The sequence below is a fragment of the Lagopus muta genome, chromosome 2 (genome assembly GCF_023343835.1).
Source record: "Lagopus muta isolate bLagMut1 chromosome 2, bLagMut1 primary, whole genome shotgun sequence".
Taxonomy (NCBI): domain Eukaryota; kingdom Metazoa; phylum Chordata; class Aves; order Galliformes; family Phasianidae; genus Lagopus; species Lagopus muta.
Window position 1 is genome coordinate 68,992,395 of NC_064434.1, and position 20,572 is coordinate 69,012,966.

Sequence of the window (20,572 nt, forward strand, 5' to 3'; positions counted from 1 at the left end):
AAATTAACTGGATTTCTCCATTTTAACTTGATATTTTTCACACTTTTCTCTAATTAGCTATCAAGTTAAGAACAAATGAACTTCTGAAGTTTTACACTGAAGAGACGGCTACTACAGATACAATGCCAGGATGCTTCACTTCAGGTTAACAAAGGAGATGCCTCTTATTCTTCCACTAACCTTGTAAAAATCACCAGTAACAACCTTCCTACACAGAGAATTTTTTGCCTGTATTTAGAAAAAACTGAGTTTCTCAGAAAAAAACCAAAACATTTCGAAACCAAACAAGAGTTGTTAGTACACTGAGTCTAGAGCCCTGTATCTGGAAGTAATTACAAGTTTCCATAGGTCAGCAAGCACAAGTTAGATGCTAAACAAAAAATACCATTTTTCTCCACTACTGCTAATATCTTGGACCTGAAGTACTGGAAATTCCTTTAACTGTGAAATAGAGAAAGTTGATATAAGCATTAGAGTACACAAAGTTAAAAAAAAAAAAAAAGCAAGGACTAGTGTCACTATGATTTGGAACAGAAAACTACTCTGGGTTTCAGAAAGTTTCTCTTGTGTGAGGCGAGTCCAGACAGGGTTTTGTGCAAATACCAAAAGCTATAATCTCAAAAAATGATACAAATTGGGATAAACAAGCTGAGACAAACAAGTTTGGCCAGAAAATCCATAAGTCTTCGTTGGCAGAGTTTAAAAACAGCCGAATTTGACCTAGCAAAGCAAAAGAACTCTAATAAGCATCCAGTTGTGAAATTTTATGCTTTTATTTTAGTGTCTGTTTATCAATACAGACACTAGAACAATTTTTAAATCTTTTTCTGATAATTCCATTTTTAACAATGAGCATTTGCAGAATACACAATGTATCCATAAGGGCATACTTGAGACCCTGTCCCACGCTTGCTCCAGAACACAGATGTGGGATGGGCTGATGTCAGAAAGCATCAGACTGAGGCCCAAACTTGAAAGGAAATACATGATACAAAAAGTCTACTCTGCCAAACTCTACAAAGGCTTCTTAATTCAGGAATGAAGGATTATCCAATTCTAAAAGCTAATATATAGTAATTAGAATTTTCTTGCCAACATATTTTCCCTATCACCAATTTTATCTTACACAAAAAAATGCAAATCTTTGGGGAAAATGTATGAGCCTGAGAATATTGGGAATATTTGTTTACATTACTTTGTTGGAAACTGTTGGGATATTTTTGCCATTTTTTTTTTATTATTTCAAGATGAAGCAGTATCTTAAGTTTTGTGAGCAGCAAGCTTTGTGCATTTATTGAAAATGTCAGTTTGCACAACACGTCATAGAATATTAGGCTTAGAGGCAATTTTTCAAGAAACAAGTAAATATGCAAAGGCAGAAATAGGCAAAAACAGGATAAAGCACAGAACGTTATACTGATATCTTTTGGGGGATGAAAAAACTGATCTAATAAGAGAAGGCAGTCATGTAGACTGCTTGATTTCTGTAAGATCATTTAATGTGACAGGTAATTAAACTGGATATTTTTGGCTATCTTGAAAAATGGACTAATGAGGTAAATGCAAAATGAGTAGTGATGAATACAGCTGGAGTGAAGGAAGTTAATAGAAGAGGTCTTGCATGACTTAAGTATCTTGAAACATTTTTCTTCACAAAGAATCATTATGAACTTATGATTTGCAGATGAAACTGAAACAGGAAGCATCACCAATCCAGAAGACAGAAGAGAAACAAGTTGAATATATAACCTGAGTGATAGAAATGTGTTGAAATGCTACTGTACACAAGGAAGTTTAATACAATAAAGAACAAAAGAATTTATCCTGTAAGTTGGTTGAGCATAAGCTGAAAGTAAATATCCTTGGAAGGAGAATAACAGCCTGGCAATGCTAACTGGCTGCAGAATGCAAAAAAATCTTTAACTGATGCTACAGAGCAAATGCAGATGGAACCCCAGCAGGGAAAAACAATATTGGCATAGGAACACGCCTCCTAACAAAGCTTTTTTATTATTATTATTTCATTGTGAAGAAATACTTTTCTTACTGCTGATAGATCTATCTGCAACTTGCTCTCCTAATCCACACAAGCAGACTTAATACAGAACTCTCTAGCAAAGCTCTAGCAAAGTAAAGTTAATATAATTGCTGTTCAAAATCATGATGGCTTTCTGAACTTTGCCTATGAAGCATCACCATCCTTCATTTTTTATTATCTTAATGCCATCAGCATGGAAAAAAAAAAAGCAAAATTAAGGCTACATATATATGATGTATATACATATACATCAAATTTTACTAACACTTTTATTAAGTACATTACTGTCTTACGTTATTTCAAAGTTATGCTACTGAATATACCAAAGCAAAGCAGATAAAGGATGAAATTGTTGCACATCACAGAATCACAAGGTTGGAAACGACCTGCAAGATCATCTGGTCCAACCACCCTCCCATTCCTATCAGTGCCACAAGCTACTAAACCATCTCTCGTAGCTCCTCATCCAGGCGCCTCTTGAACACTGCCAGGGATGGTGACTCCACCACCTCCCTGGGCAGCCATTCCAGTGCCTGACCACCCTTTGAGAGAAAAAATTTCTCCTAATATCCAACCTAAACCTCCTCTGGTATAACTTCTGGCCATTTCCTTGGCCATAAATGATATGCCCATAACTGGGCATAACTGATGAAATAAGGAAACTCAAAAACCATTAACTTACATGAGTTCTAGACAGTTCTGTGATCTTGTACATTGGAGATCAGAGATCATATAGAGGAGGCCATTAATGATCAGAATGGTGAGTGCTGATACCTGTTTATAGAGACATGTTTAATATATACAAAAGTTTCAGGCACAGTAACATGACAAAACTAATGCTAAATATGTACTAATGTGCACTTGTTAAAAGGTATTAATCATAGAATGGCCTGGGTTGAACAGAACCACAGTGATCATCTATTTTCAACCCCCCTGCTATGTGCAGGGTCACCAACCACTAGACCAGGCTGCACAGAGCCACATCCAGCCTGGCCTTGAATGCCTCCAGGAAAAGACCACATCTTACCCTTTCACTATGGTATTTCTGGGTGAAAGAAGTATCACCCAGGATATAATATACATCTATGTGAGTAACAGAAGTATAATATCAGATCGAATGTCTTCAGTGTTGTTTGGACATCAAATCCAGAAGCATGTTTATCCTCTTACTAAACTAAGATAAATCATTGGGCATATAAGCCTGTAGTTAAAGATTTAAGTCATCTTGCTCCATCCCAGCCAATGTATGACTCATCTCTGTAATATAGTTCTGAATTCTTCATAAAGGGTAAAATTTTACATAATTTGAGTGATGTCTTCTACCACTTCCCTTAAGAGAAGGTTCTCGTATATTTTTATGTTTATAACATGAAGTTTAAATCATACGTTTCAAAGCAAAATTATTTTGTGTAGTTAGCTGATTTCCAAGTACCAGGACATCAGTATTCCATCTTCTACTACAGAATATTTATAAAGGTGCACACTGAGTAATACTAAAAAAAAAAAAAAAAAAAAAAAAAAAATAGATAAATGAAAAAACAAAACTCTGATCTCAACCTGACCTGTTCCCATGTATTAAATAAGACAACCTTCACCCCTCTCTTCCAAAATCTTCAATTAACATTCCCAATCTGGTGTGGAGAAGAATAAAAAAAAAAAAAAAAAAGAATAACACACCAATCTTGTGACCCAGAATTTAATAATATTTTAAGCATGCAGTTGAATCCACTGTTCTAAAGCTAAGCATACTGGGGGATTTCAATGTCAATAAAATATCATGACTGCTCTACATATTGTAATTACACTGGCACAGCAGAAAAAGAAAACAAACAGCACATAATCAGATTTACGTAAATGACAAGTTGAAAGGAAACCTGTACAGTGATAGATCCAAAGAATAGGATCTACTGAGTAAAAAGTGTTGTAGCATTTCAATTCTCAACCAGATTTAATTTCTTACATAGAAGAATTGGAGAACTAAGACTTTTCACAAAACTCACTAAATTCTATATTAAGAGTACCTGTGTTCCTTACCCCCCAGGACAGCAGTCCATCCCTCTTCAGAGGAATTTTATTAATGCTTTTATACTGGAAATTAGTAATCTATTTAAAATTACTTAATCATATCATGCCTGCCGCCAAGGCCATCTTAAAACTCACTGTTTGATTCAAGCAGGTGGCTTTCTCAGTACAGTTACATCCACACTTGTTTTCAGCACAGACTTTACTACACCATAGAAAGGACCCCAATGTTCATTTAGCTTCAACCCCCCCACCACGGGCAAGATTGCCAACCACTAGACCAGGCTCCCCAGGGATGGGTGTCCACAACCTCTCTGGGCACACTGATGGCAAACTTCGGATGGCTGGTTAAAAAAAAAAAAAAAAAAAAAAAGACCTGTAAAATTAATAGAAGACAATGCAGCGGATGCCAGCAACTCATGTTTGATGAAATATCAGTGCATCACACAAAGTTTTTGAGAAATATTAAAAGAGAAATCAGTAATGTAATGCAAGCCACCTGAGGCGTGAATATCAAAGTCCAATAATTTGAATCATCTCCAAATCCAGGAGTTCCTTAGAAGTCTGGATGCTGATTTTGGGGTCATTTTACTTTTCTGAAGGAAGATATCTAAGCTAGGGTAAAATTGAGATTTTATGATTTTCAAAATGAAACCAAGTAATTTATGGAATCAAAATTAAAATTTGTGCCATAAATTGTAAACAAAAGATAGCTTACAGCTTTAGAACTTTCAGTGCATTTGACTCCCCAAAACTAGTTAAACATGCATCTTCAAGGTGAAAAAAAATAATTTTATCTGTGCTATGTTTTAATCCATAACACCATTTGAAATGAACCTTTAATTATAGAGAGTTCAAGTAATAGCAAATAATTTTATACATTTCATTACATTAACTAAACATTTCCCTGTAAACAAAAAAAATACACAGCCTATTTGAGAATAGGTTTCAAGATTTCCAAAAAGTAATTTTGTGTATTTGCAACTCCATTTCCAGTTAATATAAATACATTCCATTCAAAAATTTGCTGGTAACTTACAGAGTTGCAATCAGATATTCAATTCAGAAAATATTTGGTTATTTATTTTTACTAGACTTTTATAAGTTCTATTTTAACAAGTAAAATTATTTTCACAACCACATCATTCATGTCAGTGCTGTTTGGAATTACATACACTTGTGAAAAATTGTCTAAGATTAAGCACAGGAAGAAGCAAATTTCATCAGAAATCTGACAAACACTTTGAGAACTCACTTTGAATTGCAGCTACTTCCACTTCCAGAACCAGACATTTTGCAATAGTTACACAAGGTCAAGTATCCTACTAGTTTATGTTTTTGTTGCTTTTTAAAAATATTTTGATAAAAAATGCATTTTAAAAGTTTCACTCCATACATAAACTATACATTTTATACACATCCCAAGACAATTCTTGTTCACTCAGCGTAGCCCAGGCAAGTAACAAGGTTGGACACCCATGTGTTAGTCAAAGTTTATTTCTTAACAATAACAATAGCAATTAAATTGGTCCAGGAGAACTGCCTCAGTAGAAGCCAAATCACATGACTTGCAACAAAAGTATTGCCAGACAGCAGGAAATAGTCGGAAAACAGAATCAGCTAGTAACACTCATAGAAGCTGAAAATGACTCCTCTAAACACTGCAAAAATTCTCAGAACTGTGTACAATATAAACACTACCTTTATCCACGTGCAGTAAACATCTATATTGCTGAATAAGAACAAAGTTTCTGCTAGATAAAGATGATGCTAACAGTTCAAAGCCTAACTTGCCCAAGTAAGAACTGAACACTAGATGTGTTAACCTCTTAAGCCTGAAGTGATTTGGTATGTTAAGTATATTTTGCTTAAAAATTCCATTAAGTCATTCCCAGTGTATTAAAACTCTACCTAAAAAGCACTTTAAATAACAAGTAAATCAACTTTAAGTAACGGTTGACCCTTTAGGACTTGATAGTGTGTATGTTTAAATTGTACAGATAAGAATCCAGTGTGGTTTCCAAATCACTATTAAATATAATAGCTTCTAAAAAGATGTGTAGAAATGCCTCTTACCGCAATCCCCCTCTTTTATTAGAGAAATAGTATCTTCCCCAGAAGTAGGATAATGTACCACCTTCCTGAGATAAAGCTTTTTTTCCCCTTCTTTTTTCGACATGGGCAGTTCAGCCAATATTTAAGGAGAGGGACTTCCCATGTCCTCGAGAAGAATGATGCATGCTGGCCACGCTAAAGTACAACAGAGCATGTGTTTGCCAGTACGCATCACACAAAATTAGACATCAGTCACAGTGAGCTAAGCTAAGCCCCTGGGGACTTCCCAAACACAATGTGAAGATTAAGTAATTTAAGCAACACTATCAGGTAGTGATATAATAGTGATAGGTATTTGTGGCGATTCAAAAAATTGCTGCCTAGGTACAGTTCTTAAATACTATCAACTTATTAACTTTCACACAGATAACAGTATTTCAATACACATAATAACTTTTATTCAAAAATGCAGGGACAATTATTCTCTTCATGAAGTGAATGAAAATTACTCATTTTATGCAAATACTTATCATTATAATACTTATTATACTACAGAGTACTCCAAAAGTACAATTCATTAAAAGTAAAGTTCATTAAACCAGGATTAAGTGGAGATATGCATGTGCATGCTATCGCTGATGATTCTAGTTTGATCTGCTTTAAACTGTGACACAAGAGTCTCATGCTGATGCATTGACCTTATGTTAATGTAGAAGCATATCCAAACTACTTAAATTTTTTTCTGAAACTATATACTGACTCAAGTAATTAAAATGTAATTTTCATAGTCAGAGCCTTTGCAGTCTGTGTATTATCTGAAACTAAAAGTGTCCAAGCAGTCCCACACTATTATTAATGGAGCTTCTTAAGCTCCATATCTCATATGGAACCAGAAGTGTCATGCTGGTCCTCTCACCACTTCCATTTTCTCAGATTTGGTGAGATCTAGCAAGGCAAACATCCAATATCCCCTTAATTTAAGTGTGGACCTCTTGGTGGAAAATCATATATCATAAGATGCTGATAAACAAAGCAGTCTTCAGCACATCACAATTGTAATTGACAAAAAAATGAACACATACGAACTAGAATGAATGCAAACATTATCAAATGCACCTCTATTCAGCTCCAGCAACAAATGTAACCATTATGAGTAACTTACAGTAATACTGAGGATGAAGCAGACCTTAAGAGATGTCAAATAGCTACCCAAATAAACATTTCATTGCTACACATTGTAGTTGAGTAGAACAAGCAGAGCATTAACATGCAATCAGAGGATGTCTTGTTTCCCCCACCCCCCCCCCCCCAAATCCAAGAAGAGCAATTTCTATCTTGGAACTTAGACCATCACAACAGAACCAAATAAACAATTTGAGTCCTTTCATGTAGCGCATGATTTGTTAGACCCTGTAGAGATAAGCACTGAAGACACTGTTGGAAGTGCAAACAGATTTATTACTACTAGGAGGATGCCTGCTGGGTGTATGCAATGTGAAAACTGTAGGCCAGCGCTTGCATAGTGTTTCAGAAGTGATCACAGAGGCTCATGTCTTAAGTGCAATAAGATTTGCTTTAGGCAGGCTTTTTGGATTGCTAAATGCTACCACCCTCACAATAGCATTGAGTGGATTTAATGGTGGGATGCAGTCATTTAACTGAGTCTTAAGACACATGGATAGAATATAGTGTTCATTTTTTTTATTGCATAACAAAAAATTGAAGATGTGGAAGGGAACGATGGTCACACTGTTTAGGTTCAAAGGCCAAGATTAAGATTTAATCTCTTTAAGTGCTGTATGGTTAAAAGGAAGTCACAGATTCACAGTTAAGACATGCCTCTTGAAGAATCTGCCAGTGGCATGGGGGTTGAAACTCTATTATCATGATTGTCCTTTTCAACCCAGGTCATTCTGTGACTGTACTGTTCTTACCAGACATACTACCTCCCACACAAATGCAGCAGCTCAGCATCCAGGAGCAGGAGAGAATAAACCTCTGCCATAGGCCTGAATCTGGATCTGAGGTAGCAACTCCTGCACAACTGTTTTCTATGAGGACCAAGGTTCAAGAAGGGTGAAACTCTAGAAGTGCCATAAAAAATGATTAAATTACTAGCTATTGTTACTGTCAGGGAATGAATAAGTGACTGAATATTATGCCTCCTAGCCAAGGGTTTCTGAAACTGTATTTATTTAGCTCACTGTAAAAAATTTGACCACAGCCTGTATAAATAAGCACCTTCATGGCAGTAAAATTTTAGCAACGAGTTGGGTCTTCAGCCTAGAATACAAAGTTATGGCAAGATCCTATGGCTGGAAGCTGTTGCATGACTAATTCAGAAGATGTTAGGCATATGTTTTTGACAGTGAAAGATCTTTTCACTGGAAAAAATTACTTCAATAAGCCATGGATTATCTCTCTTTTCACCAGTCTCAAAATAAAGTTTGAATTATGAGTGAGTGAGCATAGAGCAGAGAAAGTGAGAGGCACAGATATGCTTTACTTTAAGCATACTTCAATTTAGGGAAGCTTTGTGGTGTGGTTGTAACGAAGATCAGAAAAGATGATGTCAAACACTCCCTTGTAACTTCAGGATTGAGGATTAGGAAGTAGACAAGTTGTGACTTACTACTCTTATTAGAATTAGGAAAAAATATTACCATGTAAAATAACATGATGAATTCTTAGTATACTTAATGAATTTTATCATTACTGCTGCATTATTCAGATAGCTATGTGTGCCAAATTCCTTTTTTTTTTTTTCCTTGTTAGTCTGTTTCCATAAGTACAAAAAGCTTAAGAAGGAGACAGGCTCATTCACGATCACAAGCAAGTGCCATTCACCTGAAAACAAAGCTATCTTCAATAGCTAGGAAGTTACTGAAATTGAAGGTGGACAGACTGAAAACTTTGCTGCTGCAAAACCTGTCAAAATTTCTTAAAGGAAGGCAAAGCCCCCACAGCCTTACTGGTAACTGAGAACACTTTTTAGGCAGTTGCACTTTAGACATGCAAAAGCTGCCAGAGATTTGTTTCACATACACTATGTTTCCACTATTTTTTCCACACTTCACCAAGCTACTGGTTATTAATGGTACTGAAAACGGTCAGAAGAAAGATGTTCACAGAAATAATAGCCCTTATGCTTAAATAACATAGCTTAAATGAAATAAGGCTCATGTGTGCATTCAGAGGACTCCCAGAGCCACTGTCTAAAGGCAGGGTTGAAAGTATCAGGAATGCTACACACAGGTTGTTATGGTCAGGTTTCTTCTTCAAATTAAATGTTCACCTATGCTGTGGATTTCATCACAACTGAAATTGCTTGCTCCACCCAAAGTTCAGAGGTGTTTCCCTTCCCAATTGTCATTCCTTTGCCTTGCACTAAGCTCAGATGCATCTGACAATTTCCCAGGTGGTGCTCAGCCACTAGGGTAGTAAAAGAGGAGGCATTTGCATGAGAAAAACCCTGGTACATTCATTTTATTAAATTAAAATAGGAAAATCATCTTTCTTCCCTCCAAACTCTGCTACAAGAGATTTTCTGCTCTTGAGTATGCGTTATGAGTTATTTCAGAGCTAGAAATACTTGGTCTTTCTCAGTGGATTTCTGGATTCCCAGCTTTGCAGCAAGAAGTACCAGTGTTTATACCAGGCAAATGGCAAAGTACTGGTGCTGGTGGTTAACACTGCAAAATTAAATTTTGAATGTGATGTGAGACAGAGGGAATGGGGGGAGGGAAAGAGAAGCTAGAATTTAGAGGGAGAAGGAGGTTGGAAAATAAAACCAATGTGAATTTAAAGACTCTACAGTGTATTCTGAAATATTTCAGAAATAGAGACTAATGTAAATACATGATAGCCCATGTTGTAAAAAGGTTTTATTATATTCATAACAAGGTGCTGCTGAGCACGTTTTTGGCACTAAATAAATAATAGTGACAACAACACATGCTCATGACTTCAGTACATGTGAGTAACGCAGACAGCACAACTAGTGCTGCAATAAAATCATTATATCTCCACAAGCCATCATGTATTCTCTCTACATATTATGTAAACATTTTTAACTACTACTAAAACGCTGATCAGATCACTATACAACTGGATGTTTTAAAATCTTTGCCATCTGGAAAAATTACACTCAAAGAAAAGAAATTTTAGAAGGCTCCAAAGAGTCAGAAAAAACTTTCGTTCTGAAAAGTTTGGAAAACGGTAAGCTGAAAGCACAGAGCATTGGTGGAAAGTGAAATGATTTAACTTTGTTTAATGTGAAAAACATAGAGAAAGCACTTAGGTTTCTTAAAAAAAAAAAAATTGAAACTCTGATCACATTAAAAAAAGTCTGCTAACAGTAGGTAAAGGACAAAGCCCATATGACTTTAATTTTGTAAATTATACAATGCCTCAGTCAAATAATGTTCATTAGTCTTATAACAGCTTCTGTTCCTCTTACGCTATCCTTTATCCTTTTCTGTGTTCTAGCCATCCAAGAGCAAGTTGAGGTATTTTAAGCTATCCAAAACCACGAGCTCTTTAGAAAAATGAAAGCTATTGGCTTTCTTTATCCTCTATTTTTCAGAGCACTTATATTATTGTTCTAGGTTTTATATTTCAGACTCCTCTATCTGAAGCAGATACTTTTCATGGTTTGAGTTAAATTGATGAAATGGCCTGTTTTTTTTCATGTTTTTTTTTTTTTTTCCAGCTCTCATTTTTCATATGACATTACTGCTCAAAGCAGAGTCACTTCTCTACTTGCTAAATATATCTTAAAAAAAAAAAAAAAGCAGGGCAGAAGTACTACTAACAGGAGAATCACTTTCTTACATTCAATTTCTAACCTCATTAATAGGAAAATGCACAGCCATGTTACATTATGCACGTTTCTGTGAAATCAACTGCTTGATCACTTTGTTTCTGAGGGATGGAAAGGAAAATGAGATATGATATTGTAATGAAATGATTCAAAAATTTCGATAGTTGTCCAAAGTGAAGGATATAGAATTTATTAAACTAGACCAGATATGCTTCCATTATGACTGGAACTAGGTCTCTAACAGTAGCTGATGTTTGTTGCTTGGGGGAAGTGAAAAGCCCTCGCTGAAGCCTTTATTTCCTTCTGACTCATTGATAGTTTCTACAGTACACGTAGCTAGAGACTTCCAGATTTTCAAAGCATCTTTACCAACGAAGTGTTGAACTTCAATAACTGGGCAAATTATTAAACAATTAAAAAATTAATAGTTCTTCTGCATTAGATTTGCAGTGATATGAGTCATCTCCCAAATATCTATCTCTGTTAGAAATTCCTAGCACACTTTCAACAATTACTCCAATAAACAGAGGAGATCAGCAGTTCATCTAACACCTGGATTTGAAAACAAATGTCCTGGTTTTGCTGAACGAAACTTTCACCACCCTTTGTGTACCTAATGCTGATTTTCATCCTACAGAAAAGTAGTGGTTATGATGATTGTGACTATACTCATGAACTAAACAGATCCAGGGAGTAATTCTGGACAAAGAAACAGACTTTTGATTTGTTAATATTTTAACAACCCCCAGCACTGAGCCAGTTTGACCTGGGCACAATCATATTCTCCTCCATTCTTACTCATAAAACAGCCATTAGCAGAAGCCAGTTTCCAAGTTTGGATTCAGACACACAGTCTCATATTTGAAGAGTTTTGCTGTAAGAATGGCCAGAGTGTATCATGTGCCACAAGACCTGGGATCATTTCCTGATATTCAGCTTACTAGTATGTACTTATATATCTGAAGTTTTCCCTCATTGGTTAAGGGTTAGTAATGCAATTAGTTGAGCATTTCAAAATTATAGTAGTACTAAACTTCCTCTGAAAACAAAAAGGTAAATGGCTAATTTGCTGAGTCACATCATGCATACAACTTTAAGTACATGCTCAAATCTCATGACTGCAGATTAAATATGTCCACTGATGCATTTTATTAGTAGATCAGAGGTATATAAAATATTTGACTACAGTTTTTACAGCTATAGCAAACAGAATAAGAAACCAAACTATCATCAGCTGGGTTTTGTTCCTGCAGAAAACAAACCTTCCCCCATAGGGGATGCTGTCTCACTGACATACTGCATTCATGAAAATATTAGGAACTCTATTTACTTTGTTCTCAGTAAGACATAAGCAAGTTAATTCCAAAAGAGAAGCAGGTGATCTAACTACCTTCGGCCAACAGGGTAAAGAAATATTTTGTTCACATATCAGACTTAGCTAGACACATAACTGTTCTTGTTTCTTGTCCATTTTCTTATAAGCCAGAATATTTCTTATCTTTTTTCCCTCCTCAGGTCCTGCCTTAATATTAAGTGTGAAGCTCATACAGCCCATCAAGAATAACTCTTGACTAGAAGGGCTTTTCCTCCCTCACCCCCATTTGTTTTTTATGATTCTCGAGTTTATAGACATAGGAAGAGAAAGAACTTTCAGAAGACAAAAAGATCTAGAGATTAGTGATACATTTTACACACAGAAAGCTAGTATAAACCAATGTAAGAAAGTGACAATACACTATGTTCTTATTTTCCCAGCAGTGTGACTTAAAGTTTCTTTAAAGAACTCTAGTGAAACTCCTTATGTTTATGTGTACGGATTCAGGAAAAAAAAATAGTTTAGTTATGACCTTATGTTGCAGAAGGTCATTGTTTACTAGAATAACAAGCAACAAAACATTTCTGTTGTGCAATTAAGATACTTTTTACTGGGTATGAATTATTCACTTGCATGCTTATTTATTTAATTAGTGTCATCAGCAAACTAACAATGAACTTTTTCCTGTTGGAAAAATTCTTGATCTGAAGACAAGGAGGCCTTTAGTAAAACATCTTTAGAAACAAACTTCTGGCCAAGGGTCTGATCGTGGATAATTTCTAAAATGTGTATAGTACAGCTTTGCTGTGGAAGATATTACATGAAAATTTCAGTACATCTTATGCATTTCTTTTTTTTTTTTTTTTCTGACAACCTAATAAAAGAGACAATCCTGCTAGTAGTTAATGAAAAAGATACCCTTCTTCCAGTTCATGAGATGAAAATTTACAGGTTGAAAGCTTACTTTGAAAATTAGAATTTTTGTAATTGTACTTAAAAATCCAGAAGCAGACACTACTTTTGATTAGAAAAATAGGCTTTTCGTCTAAAGAAAACTGACCAATCAAGACACCAGAGAGAGAGAGAGAGATCTCACCTAAACTAGGAGAAGCCACACAAAGTGTGCTGTGGAGGAAAGCAATTAAACACAGACCCTCAGACTGCAAAACAAGGGAAGGGAGATACTGAGAGTACTACACAGGCAGAAGATGGCATAATATGAAAATTTATATGAATCAAGTGTCTGAATTAAGTCAGCTATTTTATTTTCCTTGGCTAATTTTGATAAATTTATATCTAGATCTCAACCCAAGTGTTTTGAGTGTACATTACTAAAACATTTTGAGCTGGAAATTTGAAACACTTTCCTCACAAAAGGTCAAAATACAACCTGGAATATATGTTGAGTGTCATAATTAACCTTTCTGTATGTTTCTGTGTTGAGTAACTGGTGTTTTTTCAGGTCAAAAACAATTTGTCAAAATGCCCAAGTAGCCTGAGTAACTCTTGCCCAGTAAGTGTAGTCAATAACAAATGAAAATCCACATTGAAGTCTTATAGCTGAATGTCTTAATCACATAGAAAAAAAAGTTACGTGGGTGGCAGGCACAGACTTCTGGTCCTCCAATCACCTGCTCAAATGGTGAATCACCAGTCTATCACTAGAGCATTGTACTTCCTGTCACCAAAAGTATCATTCACTGAGTCTTACGCTAATTTAAGTTACCCTCTCTTTCTCCTCTTAAAAATTGCTAATTCCTAGCTGTTAGTTTGAATAGACATTTAGATAAGATCAAGTGCCACTGCAGGAAAAGGTTGACTGGGATTCTGAAGTTAAACAATGTCTATTTTCCATTTCCTTCTTGTTCAGTCTTTGATTGATTCCTCCTCAGTATTTTCTGTTTTCCACACCTCCCAGTTATACACTTAAACAAGTTTCACTGTGTTAAATTTGGTATTCCACATATTACAGAGCTGAATTTATACATGGCCCTTTCTCAAACATCCTTCCTCAGAGACATTCAGAAGTTTGGGGCTGAGGTGATCTTCCTTAGGAGTTACCATGCCACTCAGACAGAAAGCCCTTTGCTGTTTGAGTTGTATGCCATGTAATCATATATTCCTGATCAGTGCATCTACAGTCACTACTTGGTTATAAAGCTGGCTTTCTCCATGTTGCACAGAATGCCTTTGGGAACAGCCAGCCCTGCAGACATAGGAATAGATAAGTGTGCATGCTTTGAGTGACACAACAGGAAAGTCTTTCCCTACACTGTGTATCACATGCATCTATGCATGTGCATAATTATATATGTACATACATATATGAAATACATAAAAATACCTGAGTCAGGAAAGAAACTCCAGCAAAAACACTAGGGGTCCTTCTTAGCAGCAAAGCTTAGCAGCAGTGCTGAAAAGAATTTTGCCAACTTTTGAGACAAATTTAGCTTTTACTGGAAATGCCTTCTCTTGAGAAGGGGGAAGGAGTGGAAAAAAAGGGAAGGATAATTTATGGCTCGCTGTTTAAAACCTTCCTGGACCAATTTCACTTTTGCACTTTTTGTCACCTTTCAGCTCTGAAATGGAGGCTGATCTAAACACTGTTAAGGCTCATCTATCCTCTCTTGAACTTCCCTGCTGGATTGCAAACATCACCACAAAAGAACCCAAATATGGCTTAAACCTAGACTTTGGAAGGGGGTGGGGACCTGCCAAGCCTGAACTCAGTGCTCAGGCTTCAAGAGCCCTGCAAGAATGTGGTCAAGAAAAGGAAAGGAGATTCATTCCTGGTGAATGCAGCTTGAAATATATACTTCAAAACTTAAATGAGTAGGTTTTCAGTTACAATGTGGTACAGAGAAGAGTAGATGTGGAACAACTGCTTACACAGACATAAAGCAGTCTCTCATTCTCTCACTCTCTGGGTCCCTTAGGATGTGGTTGGACAGATGGATACACATATGTGCAGTGGAATCCTCAATAAAAAAAGCCTAAGACAACAGAAAAGATCTTATGTGACACAAATGTGATGGGGTCCTTTATTAATGAGGCTGAAACTATAATTAAACATTTGTTGGGCATGTCATTTACAACAATTAGAGGTTTACTACTTTAATATTTTTCAGGCACATCTTTCTGTCTATTTTTATATAGAGATTACTTGGCTCATCATTTTTATACATAACTAGCTGAGAGGAAAACACTAAAGACTTGAAATAATTTTTAAAGACAGTAAATCTCATTAAGCTTGCAGTAGATTGTTTTCAAAGAAAGCATTTGGCAGCAGCTACTGTGACAACTTTTTCTAGTACTCTTAGCATTACACTGTGCATGCTGCATCTTGTGTTTCCCATAAATGCTTGTGACAAAAGCAGCAAACAGCTCAGTAATACAATACCAGATAGAGGTTTACAATCTTTACATAATACCTATATCTATGCAGTGAAATACTGCATTTATAGCCACAAAACATTGCCTAGAAAGCTATAAAGATTGAAAATAACATTTTAAAGAGTCTTGAGATAAGTTAACTTCTCAGTTTTCCACACGTTTTAATGGGAATTGAGGACTTGCTCCTTTCAGAATTTTAGGAAATCCCATCTAAGAGAGAATTTATGAATTCTGTTCCAGTTACACTGCACCTGATTTCACTTCCTAATGAGCACAAGGTCTGAGCATTACCATATTTTTTGCTGAAGGTCTCTGAAAGCTCAGTAAATCCCCAATAACAGCCCCAGACTTCCAAGTTCTCTTACTTCTGTAGCTTTGACATAGTCATAGAGTAGGAGGGAAGCAAAGACACTCATTGTGTCAATAGCTTACATTTATCACAGGCCTCTGTTTTGACCTAGAGATGTTGTTGACAGGGTAAAGGAAACCTGAAACTGATAAATTTGGACTTTTGCCTCAGGATAGAAGACATTTGGCTGCCTGAGATGCAGCACATGCGTGCATAATTTATGCTTACAGGATATCTCACACCAGTCATACATGTGCTATATGCAGGTGTAACTTGTATCTATTCACCTTGTGTAACAGATCTGTATATGTGCATCTGCTCAGCAAATACACATGGCCCCTGTGCATCCTAGATACATCAGATGCATACACACCAATGTTATATATAAGTGTTTTGTAAGACTGACATACCACTCTGTGCAGGTCGCTCTGCTACTCCAGCAGATGTGTTACATACCCACTGGACTGAGGCTACATTTATGATAATTCATTAAACATACCATCCTCTGTCACTGAGACAACCTTACAGAGTAACTCACATCCATGTCATAAAATTATTTTTACCCTCCCAGATAGATAAGTGGTGTCCAAAGTATTCAGTGGGAACAGTCCATGGCCAAGTCATCACTAGAGGGAAACCATTAATTGCACTGAATCAACTCCATAAGAAAATAGTTATAATAGTTCACCAATACAGATGAATGAGTTCCCATGCCCACGTGCCCTGGTCTTTTTAATTCATGGTACAGCATAAATGTACTAACTCATGCATGTGCATAGATTTCTATACTGAAAAACACCCAGGATTAATCTGACAGTTAACGATCAATTAACATAGAGATTATTGGGATCTGCTATTGCTAAGATCACATGGTGGGCAATTAAGCTTAAGAATCAGCAGCTGCAGAAGTAATACCCAAGTCTCTTTTTGTAACCTTCAGACAACACAGCTCTTTAGCTTTCTCCTAATATTCTTAGATTAATGTGACAGTCACATTCTTTTCTGCCTGATGTTGTCCAGTGGTACATGAATTAAGAGGCCAACCAACCCTAGACAACACCATGTCCAAACATAAAAGATCTTTCTGAAGTGTATTTTACATTTTAGAAAAGGTAAAAAACCAACAGCTACTCAGAAAAATAACCCTTCATATCCTTGCACATGACCTCAAAAAAGTTATAGTACATTAACTGCCTGTCATTCCCTTTGTTGTAAACACCTTATTTTGGTAATAGAATAAGACATCCAGAATCATAGGTAAATTAGTGCATAGGGTCAGATTGAGGATAACTTTCAACATTTTCCACATGTAGTCGAAATAGTCTCACAAGCAGATTTTGCCAAATTACATGTATGCAGGCTGCTAGCAAATAGAGCAAACGTTTTCAAGTAGAAGGATATTTATAAACCCAATGTTATCTGAGACATACCTAGCAGAATTGCTTACAAAGAGCTTTAAAAAAATAAATCAGTAACAGCTACACCAAAAACCTACTTGATTATTTTTTTTTTTTAATCTGTTAATTGCTTGCAGGCCTGCCTGTCCACCTACCTGCAGAATTTGAGTTTGACATCACTGAATATACTCAAAGGGATTTCAAAGGTAACTAAGTATTTCAAGTACTTGATGCTGGGAAATGGAAAGTACAATAGGCAGTTACCTATACCATAGTCATTTAGCAGCAGTTGACAAGAAAATGACCTGGTTAGGGTTAGTAGCATAGGAGGCAATGCAACAGGGCTTGTACATTATGGCCAAAATGAAGGACCTGATCCCACAGCAGCAACATCATGTTCTACTACTCTCCTCTCGATGATTCTGCCCTAGGCAGCATGCTAAGTGACAGTGACCACCAGAGGAAGACACCCATACTGGGAACTCGTAGAGTACAATCCCTTCGGCAGAGCAGCTCTGACCTTAGAGACTGCTTTTTAATTGGAGAATAGTGCCAGGTCCAGATGAGAAGCACATGCACTCGTCCTTGTAACTGTACTGGTCTTGAAAGAGATACTATAAAACATCCTTTACCTTGCCTGGGCAGAACCTTCTTAGATTTTCCTTTTTCTATGCAGCACAAAGGAAGACATAGCAACATGGGATGTAACTTCAGCTGTTACTGCGGCTGCAGTCACTACCATGAGTTATCATTCATCAAATGAGTCAACATCCAAAGTTACCACTTAAGCCCTAAGGAGACTTCAACATCAAGAAGATTTATGCCAAGAAACTTATGATTTGGTTTACAATAGAGCAGTCGGACAAAAGTAAGTGCAAAACAGTTGCCAAGAAAAAGGACAAGGAGTAAATCAATGCAGTAACTTTGATTTCATTTAGTTCACCTGTTAGTTTGCTAGATATCTGGGAAGAATTCAATATAGATTTATCCCAGGTACGTAAAGTCTTCCTTTGTCACCATTACAGTTCTCTGACAGGGTTTCTCTAGAATTCCTTAGAATGCTTTTCCCTTCATGAGAAGTCCAGACTTCAAGTACTTCTAAACAATTTCAAATTCCAACTAATTACCTCAATAACAAATCATTTTCTAATCTCATTTGTGAGTGTTGTAATTCAGCCAGAGAAAGTAAAATATAGTGATATTTCTAAGCCAAGGCTTTTGTGAGATATCACAACACAAAAGTATCAGAAGATTTTGGAACAAAAAGTTTAAAAACAATTTAACATTTACCTCATCTTTTAAGACAGGTATTTCTGAACAAATATAACAACAAACAGAGAAGGGATTGCAACCTTCAACCAATGAAAGAAAATAAGTTTTCTGTATGGATTTTGGCAAAATAAAAAAGAAAGCTATAAGAACTAATTTTCTCTCAGGAGCTAAGCAACTTGAGAAGACACCTTGGTTTCTGCAGGAGTTTTCCAGATCAGAACAGCTTAAGTGAGACTACCTACTTGAGCTACAAATACAGTAATTAGTGACTAGTGCTGACTGTCAACAGCTAGCAGGGATAATGCTGTTCAAAGGTCCTTATTTATACTTGAAGCATCTGATGTTGTCCAGGAGAAGTTCCATAGAGAGACACATCAGAAATACTCTTCTAGTGCAATGCATTATTTTTCTTGCTTTCCTTCACTTCTAATCAATTTTCTACAGCATTATTTCACTTTCTTTTACAAAGTATGCCTATCTACAACAAAATGCTACAGAATGAGAGAAATCTCACTCACTTGCCATGAGTGACCTGCTTATAACTTACATGGACTAACATTAAAGTTAGTTTGACTTATATAGCCAACAAAGACTTAATGCATTTGCAGAGGTGCAATCTGTCTGTAATTTCTAGAGTGCCCTGCTCAATGTACAGTATTTTTTCACATTTGCATATCACATGGTATGCAAAACTGAAGTGTATGGTTGCTGCAGTCATAAGAAACTACAGTTCTGTAGAGCTAGAAATAAGCAGAGTATGAACTACAACTAAATATTGATTTTTAGTAGAATTCCTGAGTACAAAACCTTATGATAGACTTAAAGACAAATGTCTTACATTATAAAATGTGAAAACGCAAAGGGCCAGTTCTGGTTTGTCACGCTGTAAAGAGCCAACATATTTCAGACACACTCTGGGTCTGAACTACAGTAACTATTAAGTCTCCAAACCTAGATACCCACTTGAGGATCTGCTCCATGATGGAAAGCACAACAACATCAGAGCAGTTAAACATAGGCTGCAGCAAGCGAGAATTTAAACACAACAGCAGAAGACACAGAAATAAAGAAAAGAAACTACTTACCTTTAGAAGACCTCAGATAGACAGGAAACTCCACCAAAATACCCTCACCTTCACTGCCAACACTTAAATGAGGTCTGGGAAGGGGTGTATCCTGGCTCCACCCCTTCTGATCACTCAGGTACATTGCATGCATCTGAGCTTCCCTAAGTTGGCTCTGCCTTCCAACCAGGTGCTCAATCACTGGTTCAAGCCATGAGTTAGCATTTCCACTATATTGTCTCAATTTGGAATGTAATAAATTACTGTCAGGGATGTTTACAGAGAACATTTATGTTATTTTTTTAATGGGATTAGAACCCATAAGTAGTCATTAGAATGGATTGTTGCTATGAAAATTCATTTAGCGTTGTAACCCAATTGCCTGTGTTCAATTGCAGGTAAAAGCAATATCAGAGAACGTCAGATAAGTATACAAGAAACTACTGTAATATGCATATATGACCTGAGATACCTGAATGTATCTGATAGAAAATAAATAAAGCAGTAAGATTAAGCTAGCGTAGTCCAAAACTGCACAGAGAACCAATTCATGGGACCACTTTAATAAAAAAGTGCATTTGGGCCAAAACAGAACAGAGTTAACTATAAATTTTGGAAAAGAGGACAGATTATGAAATTGTACACAATAGAGACCAGTACAGAAAATCTAATGTTTATGTAAAAGTTTGCTACATGAATGAGAAAATATGTATTTATTTAGGTTTGCTTTGGTTTTGAACTCATCACATACCATTTAAGTAGTTATGTTATCCTACCATCGTGACAATCAGAAAAGGAATAGTTGAAGAAACTCCATAATTACATTTTCTTCTAAATAATATTAA

The 20,572-nt window shown here is 36.1% G+C and overlaps 1 long non-coding RNA gene across 1 annotated transcript; it reads right to left on the minus strand.

The window, feature by feature from the left end:
• Positions 1-922: 922 nt before the first annotated feature.
• LOC125689396 (uncharacterized) lies at positions 923-19,781 on the minus strand. Its single transcript, XR_007375239.1, has 3 exons — positions 19,749-19,781; positions 2,721-2,812; positions 923-1,749 (listed from the first exon to the last, which is right to left on the minus strand). It is a non-coding gene; the product is annotated as an uncharacterized LOC125689396 (long non-coding RNA).
• Between the last annotated feature and the right edge of the window lie 791 nt (positions 19,782-20,572).